This window comes from Pituophis catenifer, unplaced genomic scaffold (assembly GCF_029215685.1).
Source record: "Pituophis catenifer annectens isolate HBS135680 unplaced genomic scaffold, rPitCat1.0.hap2 SCAF_13, whole genome shotgun sequence".
NCBI classification, from domain to species: domain Eukaryota; kingdom Metazoa; phylum Chordata; class Lepidosauria; order Squamata; family Colubridae; genus Pituophis; species Pituophis catenifer.
Genome location: NW_027256893.1, coordinates 7,861,026 through 7,866,623, shown reverse-complemented (window position 1 = coordinate 7,866,623; position 5,598 = coordinate 7,861,026).

The window sequence follows — 5,598 nt, the reverse complement described above, 5'->3', positions numbered from 1 at the left end:
CATAACGCAAGCTGAATGCATGCGTTTTCTGAAGGATCAGCGTGTTCTCATCATGAGGACAGATGATGGGACCGTGATTACGAGGGAGTTCCCCAATTGGTCTACTATCTTTTCCTCACATTTCAGCTCACCAGAAAAAGGAGAAGTCGTAAGATAGCAAAGGGCAGAGGGAGGAATCTGCAATTCAATTCCCCCTCCCTTTTTTTTTAAAACAAAAGCAATTTTTTCCTTCTTATTAGCCTACTATCAGATGTTACATCTTTTCTATCCTGCTCTACGGAGTGGAGAGTTGGTCTCTGACAGAAAACCACTTGAAGAGACTAGAAGCATTTGAAATGTGGATTGACAGGCGGCTGTTACGTATAAACTGGGTTGACAAAATCAGAAACGAGGAGGTGATAAGCCGCCTGGGAAAGCAAAGCGAAATCATCAAAGCCATTAAAAAGCGAAAGTTAGAATATTTTGGACATGTGATGCGACACCCAGAAAAATACGGCATCCTTCACTTAATCCTCCAAGGAAAGATTGAAGGCAAAAGAAGTCCAGGCAGAAGAAGAACATTGTGGCTTCAAAATCTAAGGGACTGGTTTGGACAAAACTTAACAGCACTTTTTCGTGCGGCTGCTGATAAAAATAGGATTGCCAACAGGATCGCCAACATCCGATGATGGATATGGCACAAGAAGAAGAATTAGCCCACTGAGTATTGGCAGGGTAAAAAGACACAAAGCCAGTCAAGGAGACTTCATCCTTCCATTCCTATTCTGGGGGGGGGGGTTGGTTAAAGCTTCCCAAAAGCTAATGCACCAAAGACAAAGTCAATGCTTCCTGCTTCAATTTGCACAAAAGGCTACAAAAATGACACAAAGGTGCTTTCTCAAAAGGCAACTGGACTTTCTTGGGGGGGGGGTTTCCCCTTGAAAAAGGTTAGCTTCCAAGAAGCTTATTCAGTTCATGGATGAGAAGCGAAATGTTTTTAAGGAAAAAATCCAAGGAAGTCCACTTGCCTTTTGGAAAAGCACCAATGGGACAACCATGACCTGGATGACTTTAACAGAGTTGGAAGGGACCTTATAGGTCATCTAGTCTAACCCCCTTCCCAAGTAGGACACCCTACACCATTTCTGACAGATGGCAGTCCAGTCTCTTCTTGAAAGCCTCCAGTGATGAAGCTCCCACAACTTCTGAAGGCAACTTCTGTTCCATGGGTTGATTGTTCTCACTGTCAGAAAGTTCCTTCTTATTTCCCGGTTGAATCTCTCCTTGATCAGTTTTCTTACATTATTCCTTGTCTGGCCTTCGGGTGCTTTGGAGAATAGCTTGACCCCCTTCCTCCTCTCTGTGGCAGCCCCTCAAATATTGGAAGACTGCTATCCTGTCTCCCCTGGTCCTTCTCTTCGCTTCTTTTGGCACTAATTTATTTCTTAGCCTTTAAGGCACCAGAAGACTATTTGTTGTTTTTCTAGCTTAGATCACTCTGCTATTTTAAGGCCTGGTTTTCACAGCTACCTCTTGACATTTTTCAGATATTTCTCATATGGCGTGACAAAGATCTTGAAATGGGGGGAAAAACCCTGAACCTATTAAAGGTAATAATGGATAAGTATTTGTTTAGACTTTCTACCTTAGCCTTTTCTTCTTCTGTTAAATATTTCTTTTGTGATTGTTTTTTTTTAAAAAAGAACTACAGAACTGAATTCTGCTTTTCTAAAGGAATTAATTCAGTGGCCAAGAGATTATAGTTACTTTTATATCTGGCTATCTTCTGCGATCTAAGGCATATCAGTCCTAATGTTGATAAAGCATTAACATTTCATGAGCTTGGCTTATAGAATAAATTAACTGTGAGAAAATAAAGGGTTAAAAGGTTATGTAAGGGAAGAAATCTGCAAAGTATGCATGAACAAGCTGTTACAAATTATGAAGGGATAGTGAAGTCCTGAACATGTTTTTCCTGATAAAATTCTGTGGGCAAAGAACTTTGTGGAACAGCATATCTTGATCAGATGGACCAGACTTTGATGAATGATCATGGCACTGAGACATCTAGGGGCACTGGATTATTATTTATTTATTTATTTATTTTATTAGTCATATTTCTATGCCGCCCACTCTCCGAGGACTCTGGGCAGCTTACACCAAAGACAGTATACTAAATAGCATATTGCCCCCCAACAATCTGGGTCCTCATTTTACCCACCTCGGAAGGATGGAAGGCTGAGTCAACCCTGAGCTGGTGAGATTTGATCCGCTGATCTGCTGAACTAGCAGTCAGCTGAAGTAGCTGCAGTACTGCACTCTAACCACTGCGCCACCTCGGTTCATTATCCTAGACCAGTAATGGCTAACCTTTTCTGGACCGAGTGCCCAAAGCACGCACATGACGAATGCCCGTGTGTGTGCCTGAACCCCCAAAATGCAATGCGTGTGTGGCCCCTGCACCTGTGCCCCCTGCATGCATGCCCCCACATGCACCCCTCCCCCTTCACATGCACGTGGCCCCCCACATATGCCCCAGCCCTCCCACATGTGCATGCACATGCCCTGCCCCTGCACATGCGCATGCGCCCCCCCACACCTACATGCGGCCCCCTGCACATGCCCCATGCCCCATGCATGTATGGCAGAGACCTGAAGATCTGAAGACTAGCTGGTTGGTGGGAGGCGTGTGCGCATACGCAGCAGAGCTGAACTGGGGCGATGGCTCACGTGTCCAGAGAGAGGGCTCTGTGTGCCACCTCTGGCATACGTGCCATAGGTTCACTATCATGGCCCTAGACTAATCAAAGTCCAAAAATGCTAGAGAATTCCTGGAAGGCACGCATTCAGACAAATCGGCCATCAACAGGCACATAGAGATAAACAACATCTACATACCATTCAAAAGAGATAACCAAAAAGACGAAAAGGAAACAAAGAGACCAAAATACCTCATCGCCAGCAGTTAACACCCAGATAATTACCATTGATTAACACCAAGATTAACACTTGACCCACAACCAAGCTGTAAAGAACATGCCAATCAAGAAACTACCAACTTAGGCAAGAATCAAACAGTAAACCACAGCCTAATCACCAAGACCACTCCCACCAACACTGATAGGGTAATCCACTTGTATGTAAACCAGTGGTGGGTTGCTCCTGGTTTTGACTGGTTCACAAGAACTGGTAGTAAAACCGGCGGGAGGCTCCGCCCACTGACCCAGACATCATCAAAGTTGATCTGTGTACACAGGCACAATGCAAACCGGTAGTAAAGGTAAGTAGAACCCACCCCTGATATTTATTTATTATTTATTTATTTCTTTAAATTTCTATACCACCCTACTCCCGAAGGACTCAGGGCGGTGAACAGTCAGAGGATAAACCACATAAATACAAAAATTTAAAATAGAATAAAAACGAATTAAATAATTTGGCTGAATTTAAAATACCCCATAATTTAAAAACAAATTTACATTTACATTTAAAAAGGGGAGAGGATTTAGGCCAGGCCAGCTTGATGAAATAAAAAAGTCTTAAGCGCGCGACGGAAGGTGCGCAGATCCGGGATCCGCCGTATCTCCGGGGGGAGCTCATTCCAGATTGTAGGTGCCCCCACAGAGAAGGCTCTCCCCCTAGGGGCCGCCAGTCGACATTGTTTGGCTGACGGCATCCGGAGGAGCCCCTCTCTATGGGAACGTCCTGGCTGGTGGGAGGCTATTGGTGATAGCAGGTGGTCCCATAGATAGCCAGGTCCTAAGCCATGGAGTGCTCTAAAGGTGATAACCAAAACCTTGAAGCGCACCCGGAAGACCACCGGGAGCCAGTGCAGCTCGCGCAGGAGAGGTGTTACATGGGAACTCCACGTCGCTCCTATAACCACCCGCGCGGCCGCACTCTGCGCCAGTTGGAGTCTCCGGGTGCACCTCAAGGGGAGATATAAACAGAGAGCAACCCCACACCCTTCTAGTACTAATGATCTTACCTAGTCAGGTAATGAAATGTCTGCAAGAAAGCAACCAAGTTCAGAGAGCACCAAGGACTCCACTCACTGGGGTAATCCAGTATTATTATTATTATTATTCCTTAAGGGCAGCTGGAAAGAAGAGAAATCTGAAGATTTTTCTTCACTCCATCCAAGTTCATCTTGAAGACTGCTTCAGGGGGGTCTTTCCATGCCTTTTAGTCACCTGGCTAGACACAAGAAAGATGTTAGGCAGGTAAGGGTTGAAAGATGGAGGAAGTGAATGTGAAATACTTACGATATACCATCTTATTCTCATCTATAATAATAATAATAATAATAATTTTATTGTCATTGTACGTGTATACACAGTATACCCATACAAAGAAATTCACTTCAACACTCAAAGACCAGGTCCAACACACATAACAATCCACAAACACCCCCCCACCCACCCACCACAAATTCCCCACACCCAAACCACCCAAACATCCACACAACAGACCATATACCTATTTCACAGAGCAAGTCTTGGAGGAAATATTCAGCCCCTGTCTTTAATGGGTTTCTTGGAACCTAAGAAAGAAAAATGTAGTCGCTTGCAAACTATTACAAGCAAGAAAGCTCACAGATTGTTTCTTTTTATTCAGCAAAATGGGTAGCCAATGGGTGGTTAGTAAGAGGATTAAGAAAATCCCCCCTCCCAATGAATTGAGAGGTAAATTTTTGTAAGTTAATTCCTTATTCCTTTCAATAAGGAGGTTAAATAAATCTGCCTTTTGTTGTCAGCAGTTGTTTAGGGCTTAGCACTAACGTTCTTCCACTGTTTTTCTTGGCTAACAAGCAAGGAGGTTAATCCTTTCCTGCTTACTATTTCATATACTCCTCAGAGACACGTGCTCCTTCTCATGCCTCCGATTGGGATCAGACAGGTTACCTTCCATGAAGATAATTGCCCATCTCCATCAGGCGGGACTCGGGCAGCGTGCCTTTTCTGCTGTGGCTCCCTCCCTCTGGAACAGGGGTCACCAACCTTTTGGATCCCAGGGATCACTAAATTCATAATTTTAAATCCCGCGGACCACTAATATGATATGCCTAATGACCTGCTGGGTGGGTGTGGATAGGCGGTCATGTGACTGGGTGGGCGTGGCCAACTCGATGTCACTCATGTCAAGGGGCATCTCGCCAGCCTCTACTCACCCCCCCCCTCCCAGCCACTCCTCGCCTGCCCACCCGGGCTCCTTAGGGCTCCAACAGGAAGCAGTTGTTGGAGCTAAGTAGCCACCATGAGAAAGAGTTGGCAAAACAGCTGGCTCAGTTCAAATTAGATCTGGCCGAGAAGGAGGCCCAGCAGAAGCACCTCACTGAGGACTATGAGCATAGGCTTTCTAAGCAGAGGGAAGACCTGCGGGAGTGCAAGACCAGGTACCAGTGCCTGGAGGCTCAGCGGGCTGAGATGGTCAGCCAGTTCCAGGCCATGAGGCAGTCCCACTGGAACGAGGCCCTTCGGCTCTTCGCCACCAGCGGTGCTTCCCTCCAGCCTTCACCCAAAGCCCCACACCAGGAGGCTGAAGCAGACTCTAAGTTGGAATTTTTGCTCCAACCCACATAAAAAGACCCCGAAGGGGGAGATTCTCTGCAGCAACACA